Source organism: Rhipicephalus sanguineus, chromosome 5 (assembly GCF_013339695.2).
Source record: "Rhipicephalus sanguineus isolate Rsan-2018 chromosome 5, BIME_Rsan_1.4, whole genome shotgun sequence".
Lineage (NCBI taxonomy): Eukaryota > Metazoa > Arthropoda > Arachnida > Ixodida > Ixodidae > Rhipicephalus > Rhipicephalus sanguineus.
Genome location: NC_051180.1, coordinates 53920561 through 53935855, shown reverse-complemented (window position 1 = coordinate 53935855; position 15295 = coordinate 53920561).

Here is a 15295-nt window from a genome sequence, read left to right as displayed (position 1 = left end):
CGGTAGTTTTCTTAGCTTTTAGTTTTCTCGTCAAATTTTCAAACGCTACCGAGGCGACAGACCGAGGGGGGTGGTGTGTGGGGCAGCGGAGGGGGAGAGGGGTGCTGGATAGTGGGGTCGTCAGAAAACTTACGGGCACACACGCGGCTATAATCTTCCCAAGTGCATCTTCATCTTTCCATTTGAGGCAGGCTGCGAGACTGTTGACGCCGAAGTTCGGCAGAGCTATTGCCCTATTGAATTCCGTGAACGGCAAACGCTTGAATTTACAGCTGAAAACCATTTGTCTCTCTCTCTCTTTTTCCTCCTCTCATCCTTAATACACGTCCGTTGGTTGCTTGGGATGGTGCGATGCCACAGAAACGACCAAAGCTTTCTGCTATGACATTCGCCTCTTGTCGTGACGTTGGCAGAGTTCACCTATCGTTTTAGCGCTAAGAAATTAAATACAAGCAAAATATTTAAGAAAAACCTACCTACACCAAACTTTCTGACCTTGGCGACTGGTCGTAACATGACCGTCACGAACTCATTGTCAAATGAAACGGAGCTCCGAGCGCGTCCTTTGCAGCGACACGTTCTGCTGTGCTGACCCGCCGTAAGTTAGTCGCGAATTTACGATCGCAATATCGTACCCTTTGACTCCGAAAGGGAGATGTATTGGCTTATTTTATCTTGCTGTATTGTAAGCTTGGCTTTCCTCGACGTCTCTCTCAATCTTGCGACCTTCGTGTATTGCCCAAGACAGTGGCCAGACCGCTGACCTTTTCACTGACGAGCTACTCTGGACGAAGAAGAGACGCACCCGATCGGCAGCCGCTCTTACGAGGAACTCAAGTCTGGCGCCACGTACACGATAATTTTGGCTGTTATAACGAGCTTGGACATCATTGGCATAGTGACGCAGTAAATTATCGGGACATGAGGGCGCCTTGAAGCAACTGGCCGTTACTCTATGCCATGAATAATAATTCGCCACTCGATTGTTGTTTGTTACTCGCTATGGCACATTCTTGTCATTTTACAGCGAATGCGACCCGGTTCGTTGTTTCTACACAAGCATGAAAGTGCACGCAAGAACAAGAGAATATCTGTCGTGCGCAGAGTTCTTGATAACATTACTTGCTGTCTCCCAAAGATTGCTTAACGCAAAAGGAGGGTCTCATTCATCGTTCTGACGCAACACATCCTGTTTCCCAATCTTGTTTCTTTGCATAACTGACGTGGCGAGCGTTCAATGCTCTGCCTACCCCGTAACTCGTGCATTGTGCCAAACCTTAAGTCATGCCAAGTCATGCCGTAGTCGCGCATTCAAGTAAAAAAAAAAAAAAAGATATCGTGGAATTTCTCAAGAGGCGCTCGGTAACGCGCCCTGCGAATCATAGTGCGCAAATGAGAGGACGCTCTTGTCAGGGACGAGGACGTTATAGAAGATTGCTGTGTATATAGGACGGCATTGCAAAAGCCTTCATCACTAATCTTGTTTACGATGGCTGTTATACTGAACGAAAGTGCAAGATTCCCTGTTGGAGCACGAACAAGATGCAGTTAGGGAGGAAGATTGAAGAAACACGAAACGCATATAAATTTGTACGGCCGAGAGACAAGTAGACAACGAGAAAGGCGCAGACGGTGAACGCGCTGACAAGATTGAGCGCGAATAACGTCGTCTTTGTATCATGTGTTCTTCTTATTTTGGTACTTAGACGCATTTATTCTGTTTACCATAGGAGACACAAGTTAAAGTCGTGCGCTCATATTCGAAAACAAGGTGAGACAACACTAACTTCAGCAACGGCGAAACTTATGAATATAGGTTTACTCGATCCCTAGCAAGATGATTCCTTTGTTTTCACATATTCGTATAGGCGCTACTGACGTGGAGTTTCCCCTTAATGCATCGCGTTGCATGGTGATTTAACTCGGAAAACGCCTGGGTGAAGGGCCTCAGCATTGGTTTCTGTCATTTCTCTCTAACTTCTCTTCGAATGCGGAGACATTGAAAAAGCAACACCTTCGCCGTCTTACCACCATATTGACGCGAGTAATCAAACTAATACAGTAATGTTGCTTTATAGGTAGTACATACTCTGACCCAAATAGCCACTACTGCCAAGCACCAGCAACCACGGAGCATATATCCTTTAGGAATGCCTATTTCACGAATCAAGCCGAGCCACTTTTATAAAAAGAGCCCGGCGTACGCTGCCTCACCACAAGAGATGGAGGAGACAGCCCATTGGATACTCGAAAATCCGCTCGTCAGAGCCAGGCTGAATATATAGCACAATGCCTTGCGCAGAAGAGCCATCCCCTGCCCAGCAATAACGAGCCCAACAAGCTTACTAGGTTGAGGAACACACCTTCGTGTTCCGTTTCTTCCCCAATTGGTTTTCTCTCTCTCTTTTTATCATAGTGCTGAAGCCAACAAGAGAGAGCACATTGTATATAGTCCAATAAATATTTTATTCATTATTCATTAGGAACAATAAGGACGTTCACGCCTGCGTTTTGATGCCTGCATCTCATTTACACATAGACAGGCCATTTCGAAGGCAAATATGTTGCGAACATACAAGAGTAGACGCTTGGGTGAGTTGGTATTGGTTCATGGAGGTGCATAGCAAAGCGCGCGAACAGAGGAAGAAAGGACAGAGTAGAAAAAGAGCGCTGGAGGACAGCCACATACATTTTATATACCCAAGGCCATCGATGCGCTTTTGCACTTCTTGAAGCTGTTTGGCTGCGCGCTTGCGATTGCGCGGTGTGTCTTAGACGATGTAGGCCAGCCAAGCTTAAAAAAATAATAATAAAGAGAGATTGGCGCTATGTAAAGCTAGGAGAGCTATAAGTGTTCCGTTATATCTCCTCTCCCGCTACAGACACCATTTTCCTCTCCTAATTACTTTCATAATCACAATTAAGAATATACAAATGAGCAATAGTTTGGCTAATGTTGCGCGACATCCGCATTGGACGGTACGTTCCGGCTCGGTACGAACGTCCGTCCATCTATGTTTACAGAGATGTATATCAGCCTGCCTATCTGCCCGACTCCAGCTTCTGCGAATGCCTCCCAAAGCTCACGATAAAGGTCTTAGGCTAGGAAACTGAATTGCTGCGCAACTCAATAAGGAACCCATTCCATTCGCGAAACACTAAGCTTCTTTGAGCGCAGAGAGTGCGTTTGCATGCGTCGCCAATTTAACTAATCAATATAAGTCGCCTTGTCCGGGCTTTTCTTTCATTGGCGTAGACGCATGACTGAGAACAAGTGGGGACGATAAGCTCGAAACAGCTCAGCGTGACGAGGTTTTCTTAATCATAACCGGTTAATCGGATCCCATAGGCAGGGACACGCGTGAGTGCAGCCCAGTCATCAGCGCGTGCATAAAGTTTGACGTAGTGTATGGTGCACCAAGAGGAGGCGCAGAGCAGGCTTGCACCGGAACTCAGTAGGGCGTTTACGCTGTTAAAGAGCAGTGCCGAAAGCCCCTCTTGTTTCATCAACGCTGCCAATATCCTGGTAGAGCGAAAAGAGACTAAACTGTGGAGTAAGAAAAAAGAAGGAGCAGTATGCCTCTGTAACAAGACTGCTCTGGAAACACGCTTTAATTATTGTAACGCTTTGATCATGACAGTCTTTTTGTATGACCCCTTGTGTTTGACCTTTTCGCGTTCCCTTCCAAAACGCGGTGTTAAAGTTCACGTATGTCGCTTGTTCTCTGCTTGATTCTATAGGTCGTGATCAATGTTTGCTCACTATTCAGGTGGCTTATTAACGCTTGGTTATCAAGTTGCCTTTGAGGGTTTATTTCCTTTTTTTTTTAATTCTAGTGGTAAGGAAAGGAGAACTTGATTGGCCGAAGGACCTTCCTCGACTGGACAAATATTTGCGGAAGTTAGCACGGTCCGGGACACCAGTCGGGGATAGAAATTGAAACGGGACTTCCGAAGTAAGCCAACTGGATAAACAGTAATTTACATGCTAAAAAGTCACAGTTTCGCCGCAAGGCCGAAGCAATGAATGCGATAGCAAGAAAATAATGCTATACGAAGTGAGGCTCGCCAATTGATACTCTCAGTTTGAACAGCGCTCCTGTTGCAAAGGCGGCCGAAGCAGCGAAGGAAACTAGCGTGCTTCAAGTGTCGAGCTGTGACACTTGATAGTTGGCGCTCATCTTCTGTTTGTTCGTTTAGCGGCGTCCTTTGAGCTCGAGTGGCTTTCGTACGCTCCGTAACATGAGCGCGGACATCACGGTGAAAGCGTGAAACATCCCTGTTCCCCTCAGCACAAGAAAACCGCGCGAGCAGACAGCGGAAGGGCAAGGTTCTCTCTGCGCAAATATAAGAAGAAGCGAGCGAGCTTGCCGACGACTTTTAAATGCGCCTGTCGCGCTCCTAACGCCATCTCGCTGGTAATGAAGAAACGCTTATAAGCGCAACCGTCTCTGAGTCTGTCCAGCGGTAAAGGGTGTGTATATAACGCTCGCCGTTACTTACGTGGAGGATCTGCGTTTCGTGGCGTAGTGGCTAGCGCCACTCGCTGCGGTGGAAGAGGTCCCTGGTTCGATTCCGCGCATCGGAAGCATTTTTTAAATTATTTTTCTTTGGGGCTTTTATATATATATATACATACTTATACATATACGGTGCATGACGGCGGCGACGGCGACGGCAAAATGCAGCCGAGACTGTCCATATAATTGCTATCGCAATAAAAAGATCTGGTTTACTTTCGCGGCATCTTCTGGCGCAATGCTTTGTGAACCTGTCACATTTATACCTGTTCATATTGACATCTATTCTTTATTGCTACAATTCAAAGATGCGAAAAAGAGCCGGCACAGCCATCATAATGCGGTTACCGGCATATGTTTTATTAATTTTTATACCACCACCACTACCACACCCACACCAGTGTAGCGCCCTCTTGGTACCACAGGAGAGCTTAGTCTTTCTGAGGCAAAGAAAGTAGCACGAGATTTGTGCTCAGCAACTTTACATGTAATACGCGCCCCAGCAATCATTGGGCATGTCTAGCCCTTGAGACCTTGCGTCCATTGTGAAGTTCATCAGTCTAATCGATCAGGTCATGATAATCATGTGGCAGGCGTCAGAAATTTGTTTCCTATAACAGTGTCTAATAACTACTCGAAGGGGAAGCCAAGAGCTCAGCGAAACAGCTTTGCTAAGTTCACTGCGGCACAAGAGTTTGGCTGTGCACTAACTTTCCCTACCTTGCTTGTCCGAGTTATAATCACTTGGCTAGTTAACTTTTTTGCTGATGTCACTTGCAGGTGCGTGGCCGGCGCCGTCAGCGCAGGCGTGCTTCTGTCGCAGTGGAGCCAATTATGGGACCTCGTTTTTGCTACAAATCATCGTCACAAGGCTGTGTGTGTGTTTGTGTACGCCTTTATGGAATTTCGGTTCCTTTGCTTATTGATACGTGAACTTCAGGCGACCCCACATTTCTGTCTTGCTGTATTAACTATTGACAATCGACGGCGTTGTCTTGCAGAATGCATGTCACATCGACAACCAGATGCTTTGTTGTTCGCGTTCACGTGAGCGCTGAGAGGCGTGGAAACATAGGCAAGTGTGCTTCCGTTTCTGCACGCACGCACGCACGCACGCACGCACGCACGCACGCACGCACGCACGCACGCACGCACGCACGCACGCACGCATGCATGTACTTCCATTTTCCCTAAGTACGTAATACTCTGAATCGTCAACCATTTTTTAAACACGCAATAACTAGGCTTACAGTTAGGACCAGAAACTAGAAGACACCAAGACGACGACGGAATAAAAGTTTTGTCTCTTACGCCGCATCAGTTTTGCTGGCAAGTAAGACCAGCTCACTCAGATTGAGGTTGCATTACTAGGAAAGCAATCTGTTAATGCACGGGACTTTGTGTGGTGACGGTGGTGTTCATGGTTCCAATGTGTTTTCTTTCGTCTTAATTCTCTGTCACTGAATGGGCTTAAATCGGAGCTTGAAACTGCCTTTCGTCGTGAAAGCATGGACATCACTTGAGGATATGTGGCACGCTTCAGGTGTGGTAAGGATGTGGTATATGTTGTCGTACAAGGGCCGTAAGCTGATACATATACGTGTAGCTATGCGATAAGACGTAGGTGCAGTAGGCACCCACAAGCAGTAAGAGTTTACGGAAGTGATGTCCAGCTATTCGTGAAACCGCAAGATTGCGTTGCGTCGAGGTGCATCAACCGGAAGTCAATTGCACCACCACGACGAGATAAGGAATTAAAAAAAAATAGCGCAGCTTGCTCTAGTGGCGCAAGGATGGAATTTAGAGCAGAGCTGGATGGCCCTCCTTGCTTCTCTTTATTTTTCAATTTTTTCTTCCTATTTTTCTTTACCTTTCTGTCTGTTTTTGTCTGTCTTTTCTGTCTCTGTTTCTTTGTATTTCTTTCTTTCTCTCTCTATCTCGCTCTTTATATCTTTTCTCTCTTTGTTCTCTTTCTCTTTCTCTACCTCTCTATTTGCAGCTTCCTCCCTCTCTCTCTTCATTTTTATTTCTATATCCTTTTCTCTCTATTTATTTCTCTGTCTGTCTATCTTTTTTTACCTTTCTCCCCCTTCTTTCCCTCTATTTATCTATTTCTTTTTCTTTCCATCTCTTTGTTTCTCTCTCTCTGTACACGCTCTCTCGCACATCCGAGTTAATGCATCCCACGCCGGAGAAATCGGCGCAGCAGGAGAGCGTGCGCTGGACGCCCGTGTTCCTGGAGCGAAGCAGATGATGAAGGAGAGAGAGCGCGCAGTTCATGGTGATGATTGTTTCTTGTCGAGACGAACCGGGATTTGCAAAATTTTAACAGCTCCGCTTTATATATATAAGAGAGAGAGAGAGAGATCACTCCCGATTCAGACCGCCAAGATAAATGCATGTAATCATTGTAACTAGGCCTTTATTGTCACTTTGCTTGTCATTTCCATCAAAATGAAAGTCTTACGCAATCACTAAAGCAGAGACGTACATCAGTCTGACCCGCCGGTCTAACCTATTGCAATTTTCAAAATATAGCGTTAGCGACGTAGGAATCCTTCCAAAAATAATTATACAAAGACGGGGAATTGAGGTAGATGAGAAGTGCGCGCTCAGACGAGTACCCGTAGACATCTCATATTGCGAATAGTTCCCCAAAGCTTCGTCAGCCGTTGTTGACCCGTTAAGTCTGTCGTAACTCTGACAGCGCCGTGAGCTTGAGTAGCAAGGTGATGTGACCGAACACTTCGCTAAGTCCTTTAAATTGGCCGGCAGATGGGAGACAAACAGTCAAGAAGAAAAAGAAGAAACCGAATAGAGAAGACATCGTAAAGCCAAAGGTCGTCCTTCCGAGTTAATATTGCCGAATGCTACGAACTTCACTCCGAGGTGGCAGATTTTTTTTTCTATATCGCGGTAGCACATCCACAGCTTCTCTAACACCACTGGTTGCCACTTGTTGTCATACATTCGACGTCGCTCTTGTCTGTTCATTCTACTTTTACTCGTGTTAACAGCTGCAGCTGATTATTAGAGTGGCCATTGAGCCTTTTCAAAGGGTGAGCGTTCGAATCGCCGCTTGTCCTGACGCTGCGCTATGGTACAGCAGTGGACATCGCGAGTTTCTTATTACAAGCATTTGTCGTTTCCGAACGGATGAAGGACATTACCACTGCGGGTGTCTCATATAAGGGGGAAGCTCCCGGAAGAAACCAGCGGGAGTGAGTGGGAGTCTGTGAGACTGTATTATTTGCTCTTCGTTTCGACTGAGCGCACCGATATCAAGGGGAGGGGCACGGGACCTAGAGAACAAAGGTCTTACAAGAAGAACACTGCAGGCAAGAAAAGTAACCACGGCAAGCATTGCGCTGTCAACGACGAAAAAGCGACAAACGAATCTCGAATGGAAGTTTCGTTTTTTTTTTTATGGTTCATGGCAGGACGGGGATAACTGTCACGACGTCCCTTGTTTGTACTCCAGGCTACGGTGTTTTATAGAAACTGGTGCCCAATTTCACCTCCACCCGGACACTTCCGTGCTTTGTGCAGACATTATTGAAGGGAACTTTAGCGTCTGTATGCGCTTTCAATTACGATCAGGTAATTCAGACATTTCAGCTGCTTTTACCATAACTCGCGCATGGAAAAGTAAACAAATAAAAACGCTATGTGTTCACAGTTGAAACGACATTTTGTGTTTAGTTATCACTGTATGAGACTCTGTTAGAGTGTGACGATGAATCGAAATGAAACGACATATATATCACATGTTACTGTTCCATTCTTTTAATGTGCGGCCTGCGCTTTCTTGAAAGCTCACTTGTTAGGGAACGCCAACCACTTCCTGCTTTAATGCGTAAGTATTCTCGGATTACTTCCTTCGTGAAATCCAGCGTCTTAAACGTAACGCGTTAAGGTCCATAGGAATATATGGGGTCTTATGTAAGTATATATGACGGAGTCGCATTACTGCAGGAAGAAAGCTGGACGGTGCAGTTGCCACAGCAAGCAGCCATATCATACAGTCGGCGCAACAAGTAAATATGTGAGAGTCGGCACAACAAGTCAGCAAAGGATAGAGTCGGCGAAGAAAGCAGGTGAGCACCGTTGCCACTGCAAGTAACTGTACCATACAGTCGACGCATAAAGGAAGCAATTCGCTAAAGTTTCCGCAGCAAGTAACCGTACCACACAGGATAATGTTAGCTAATGTATGCGAAATCATGGCTATTGGCGGATAGCATATGCTGATTATTAGAGGCGGGATTTCTAGGCATTAAAAAAGCGTGTTTTAGGCGCGAAAAACAGGCAGGAAAAACAACGTTTTAGTCGCGAAAAATAGGCAGGCAAAAGACGTTTAAGGCCTCCAACGTTGTAAATGTAGGCACGATAAGTTTTTGCACGATAATTTCAAAACAAAGACGTGCGCGACCTGTATTTACGATAGGAAAGCAAAAAATATTATTGTTTATGATGGCACAAAGACGCCAACAGTTGAACATAGCCGTGCAATTGTTTTGTTTTCCAGCACGGTTCGCAGAATAAGGTCCTTTCTTTTATTCTGTAGCGTCGTGAATCAAGTGTGTACTGTCGAATGAATGCACTCCTGGGTCACTTTCTTTTCGACATGGCTAAGATCAGCACAGCAGCATATAGCCAGACCGCTGAAGACCAGAAGTGAGGGATGCCTCGTACTGGCCGGGTCTAATTGTGTAGGGTCAATTTCTCCGCTGTCGGTGAACACCTTAAGAAGTAAATTACAAACAAAACAAAAGCCGGCGTGCGCATCACAGTTGAACAGCGAAGCTGTTTACGTTGTCAGTAACTTGCGTTACGTCATAAAAAAAAAAACGATCATTATCATGAACCGGTACGCGGTCTCTTCATTCTCTTTACAGTGGAGCAGTTTAAGCTATCGATAACCTATGCTTCATCGCGAAAATCGCCTCAGGTGTGTATGCACCAATGGAATGAGGCAAGTCCCACTATCGTGTACATCAGGTGCGAGTTTCAAACGAAAACGAACACGTGAAAATGAGACAGTGAGAGAAATGGACAGCAAATAGAGAGAGAGAGAGAGAGAAAGCGATGGAAAGAAAGGGGAAGAGAAGAATAGCGAGAAATAAAGAGAAATAAAGAGAATAAGGACATGAAAATATAAAACACAAAAACAAAGAGGGAGAGATAAAGAGATAGAAAGAAAGAGGAAGCAATCAATAGAGAAAAAAAATATAGAAAGCACGAGAAAGAGAATGAAATAGATGAAGAGAAAGAGAGAAAACATGGTTGATCCCTCCGTCATATACCGGAATAACACGAAAGTAAAACGTGTCCTCACAGAAGTGGTTGAATGTTTGCTATAGATTTATATAAGAGAGTTTGCACGATGTATATAGATGTCTAGCAGCTATAGCACCATTTAACGGCGATGCACCCACTTTGATGCTTAGCGGTTCATCTCCATCCCGACGACTAACGTACACGTTCAATGATTAAAGAAACTCTTGTGGTAGCTGTGGTAGTTAACGGTGAAAGCGTAATCAGAGAACGAGGTGTGATAGCCAGAAGAGCACCGCATATTGGACGCAGAACTTGGTCGCCATCCCGCGGCATGTTAAAGTGAAATTGAACACCACGGCCGGACCGTGGGCCGGACTAGAGGCAAACGCAAAGCGCCCCGTCGTGCCTCCCCGGTAGCCCGGCCGCGATTTTTCTCGGGGGCGAGCGTAAACGGGCAACGCGGTGCTACAGCCAGGTGAGGCAGGCGCGCGTGGCAGAGGTATTTTTGGTTTGGATTAGCGTGGTGCTATGAGCGAGACCGACGCTTTTACGACGCTTGGGCAAAGATCGCCACCTCGCGGTGTTTAAGGCATTGACAAAATTGCAATTCTATTGACAACGCGCCGAATGAGACGGACGTGTAGCAACAAGGTGTGTGACCGGGCTAGTTGGTATTCCATAGTGACGTGAACAGCGCGTGTGATACACAAGGACGAAGATACACAAGGATGATACACAAGGACTTCGTCCTTGTGTATCACACGCGCTGTTCACGTCACTGTGTAGCAACAAGCGTTACATGTGCTAATCGCGGAGGCCACACTAATGATGAATTACTTCGCTTTAATGCTCCTAGAGGGAAACCCCGCCCCGCCAACCGAGAGCACTGTGAGAGGAGAGTGAGAGATATAAAAGGCGCGTTTGTAAAGCATCTAGAGTCTGTGACTGTGGCGCAGTGTATAGCGTGCCCGGCATCTGTTCTTGCAGACCGAGCCATCGCGGGTTCGATGCCCGTTGATGGAACTTTTTTTCTTTGCCATCTGATTGTGTACATTTATTTCAACGTCATTTCCGTGACGGAAATACGCCACTGAAGTCTTGGTGGACCCCGGCATAAAACACTTTCGTGTTAAAAAGAAAGAAATAGAAGGAAACAGATACACAAAAGAGCTACAAGAAACACAGAGAAAGAGAGTGAAAGAGACGACAGAAAGAGAAAAATAACGAGAAACAAGAAAGGCCACCCCAGCGCCGCTCTTCCTTCAGGCTTGGCTCCACTAGTGCGAAGCTGCCACAGTTTTTTTTATTTCGTTTGCACTTCACTCTCCATTACCCTGACGGCTCTCCATGGTTTCGCATTGGCCAATCGCTCGCGCCAAGTCAGCGCAGAGGCGTATGGTGGCCGGCGCGTACTATTTGACTGGTGCTAGCGGTTCCTCTCCGGAAGTTGATTGAACTAAAGTACTAGGTTGAACACCATAGAATGCCGAAGAGACCACGTTGCCCGGCAACATGAATAGTGGTCTAAAGCTGCAATTGAAAAAGAAATTTGAGGTTAAATAGTGTTCATAAAGGCGCCGATTTTGAAAATAGGCCTTTATAGGCGTGCAGGTATAGGCTTTTTAGGCACAAACGACACAAACAGATATTGATAAGCACTATAAAAACACTATAAAAGCCCTTTTTAACCTCTAATTAATGCTCATATATCAAAATGGGGCGATAGGAATGCAAGGAACAAAATAGGCACTTGCCGAAAATTCGGTCTCTACTGATGATGAGCAATATCGACGAATGTTGGCTAATTTGTCTAAGTAATGGCTAGGGTCGGCTAGTGTTGCTATATGTTGGTTAACTATTGGAATTGAAAATAATGCGTACGCACTATCTGGATACTCCGCAGAAGGAAGTTTATGCTTTAATTTTGTTCCGCAGCTAGAATTAGTAGTAGTTCGAAACTAGAGCTTTTTCTCGTTCTTAAACTAAGGATGCGAAGGGCAGCCATCGGGGTGACTCTTTCCTCGCAGACGGGCACCTACAGAGTCCCGACGCACTTATTACACCTGTAGTTCCCGGGGCAACCATGGATTGGAAGGCTCCAGCTTTTCTTCTTGTGTCGTAATCAAGGCCAAGAGGGCAAATACGGTGCACCGACGGAGCGGAGCCAATATCAAATAGGCAATGCTAAGCCGGCTGCAGACACTGTGTCATTTGCCGCCAACGTAATTGGCCGCTAATGGGAAAGTGATTGAACCAGCAATGCGGTCACGTCCCCGAGGATCCTCGGTTCGGAACTGGGATCCATCAGCGATGGAAATGCCTGTGAGACTAGGAAAAAAGTATGCCCTATATGGGAATGGGAAGAAGAATTTCCAGAAGAAGCCCATTGCGTCGAAGACAGCACTTTTAATAGCGAAAATGGGGAAGGTAGCGCTCGAAAGTTTCCATAATGTGGAAGCAGGCAATGCAAAAAAAAAAGAAATAAAGTAAGACCTGGTGATTGGATATATTGTTGTGAAGAACGTTCGATATTTCTGCCGTTTAATAAATGCTACGTGAATCCCGACACAGCATCTGCTGACAAAATTTTTCTCGAATGGACGAAAACCAGATGCGTTGATTTTGCTGGGTTAGGCCTACAAGAGTTAGGCCTATTTTCTCGTATATTTTCTCGCATACCTTCTCGCGTGCATTACATCACGTAACTACAAGATCACAGTTTAACAGGAATGTTATCGTACGTCGCAGATGGTCATGATGAAAAGACAAGACCTCCAATACTTGTCTCTCAGTTTGCGCAGCTGTGCCTTAAGCGCTTATATGAAAGTGTTCGCCATCAAGGCGTAGACTGGCGGGAAATATAGTAAGCCCCAACTTTTCCGCATGATAAAACTGTTTAACGATAAAAGTGTAACAGCGTCACGAGATATATGTGTCGCTCAGTTGTTCATACATGGGTTATGGTCATATTTCGTTGTGTAATGTATATTTTATATGCCTTTAGAGGGGTCAGATTTGCAGAAAGATTTTTCATGTTTTGTTCCTTTCTTTCAGCAATCATTGCATTCACGTGATCAGCAGTAACAAAATGTGCCAACGATTCTGAATCCGCACAGGGGATAAATACTTGGCGCACATTATTATCGTATGCCTAGTATGTGTACATCGTTTGTTGCCTCGGAATAAATAGCTCTTTTTTAATTTCGAAAGCCTGCCCTTAGGCATAGTAAGCTGAAGAACGCACAATAGTTTAAGCCTCGAACACTTCCCGCCGCGTTCTTTGTGGATGCGAGTGAGGCCTGCAGGGTAGGGTTAAGAAGCAGTCCAGAAATTCTCGGAAGTGATCGGTCTTCGTCGCGGCTATCGGGAAACATTCTTTGGGGGATATGCAATTACTGCCTTCGGAATGTGATGCCTTCGTGAAGCCATCCCCGCAATTGAAGGACGATAATTTCAGCCCCGGAGGTCCATAACAAGACATTCCATTAACGTCTTCGGCAGACCGTAATTTTAGAAAGCTCGCACGTCTCAAGAGTCGCACAAGACTCTCGAAAGACGTTCGCGTGCATAGGCGTGCGCAGGGGGGTGCAAGGGGGCGAGAAGGGGGGCGCAAAGTCAGCCCTATACATTGTAGGGGGGGCGAGAAGAGGGGCGCAAAGGCAGCCGCATACATTGACATAATAGGGAGGGGGGCGCTGCGACGAACCTTCGCCCCCCCTGAAGGGGAACCCTGCGCACGCTTATGTTCGCGTGCAACTCATTCCACAAACGCGTAGCATATATGGAATGCCGATTCTCGAATGAGGTAATAGCAGAGTAGATGGATACGTAATTTCCGACTAATGCCTTTTATAAATGGCCTTTTATACATGTGAGACACGAACAGATATCATTAGTTTCACATTTTCTACAGTTCAATATGAATATTCCCAGTGGAGAACGTGGCCGATATTACGAACACTGACGTCACTTTGATCAGAGTGACGTTTGAGAAAAAGCGAGTTCACCTCTGAGCAGAGCGAGTAAGTTGTCCGATAGCACTGCGTATTTCAGAGTTTAGCATTAGCAGGTGGCTTCCAAATAGCATCGGGAAAACATAAATAAAACAGTGTTAGAAAGACGCTTGTGCTTAAATGCCTCAAAGACATCAAGAAAGCAAGAATGTAGGACTGGTTACTAGATATTCCGGCAAGAGCTTCCCTTCAGCGAAGTACATTGCTTACATTTTATGCTCAGCTCCCGCCTCTCTAAAAAAATATTGAGCTTGGTGTCCTAGGATCGTCTAATCTGATTTTGTTTTCTACACTGGCAAACCGGCATGAAGAAAACTTTTTAAACATATTTTTTCTTGAAAATATTGCAAATGTTCATAAGGCAAACGTGGTGAACATTAAGAAATGTGTACATTTGCCTCGTCCGAGTGGCGCGGAAGCAGCGAACTATGAGGGACGTAATGAAAACCAGTGAAGTGGAAGAATCGTAGTGAGACGAAAAGAGACGTTCCTGATGGAAAAATTATAGATGAGAATTCATGCAGCATAAATATGGGCTTATCTCCATCTTCGTTGCTTAATCTACGAGTCCGCAGTGTCGCCTAATATTTGGTTGGTCCCTCTCGTCTACTTCAATGTCGCACCATTTGGTATGATGGTGACAAAAAAAAAGTATCTTTAATAATTTGTCCGATACCCTCAACGATGTTCTTCGAAGCGCAGTGCAAACTTAATTGAAATCGGAAGCCCGTTATTACTAGCCGGCTGCAGAGGCCCGACGCACACAGTCAAAATCAACAAGTGTGAATTGAAGCCACATGAAAGGAAGATATCGATGGCGACTCTTTGCAAAGGAAGTCGAATGACTGGGCTTGTCTCCCTTCAGGACTTTTATCAGCCTGTTGCTATAACGATACAGTGTTCAGGCTAGCTAAATGAAGCGGTTTCGTCTGTTACGTGCAAAAACGGAAATCATTTTGAGAGAACTTTGTATGACCACAACAGAGTGTTACTGGAGGCCGTACACACACACACACACACACACACACACACACACACACACACACACACACACACACACACACACACACACACACACACACACACACACACACACACACACACACACACACACACACACACACACACACACACACACACACACACACACACACACACACACACACACACACGCGCGCGCGCGCACGGGCGCGCGCACACACGCACGCACGCACGCACAACAATGTTAGGAAGTTATCCTCGCAATCTCTGTCCGAATTCATTAATAAAGATATATCTAGAGGGTTGGCTAATATTTCATCTTGAAAATATCCGTCCCCTCCCCTGGAAAACGGCAAAGCCGTACAACTGGGTGAGAAATATACTTTTTCTTAATCTTCTTGAGGCTATGATGAGTAATATGAAGCGATGAAGCCAGCTGTTAGTAGTTAAATATGCCTGTAATAGACGACACGTAGCAGAATAATACATAAGTATTGGTCG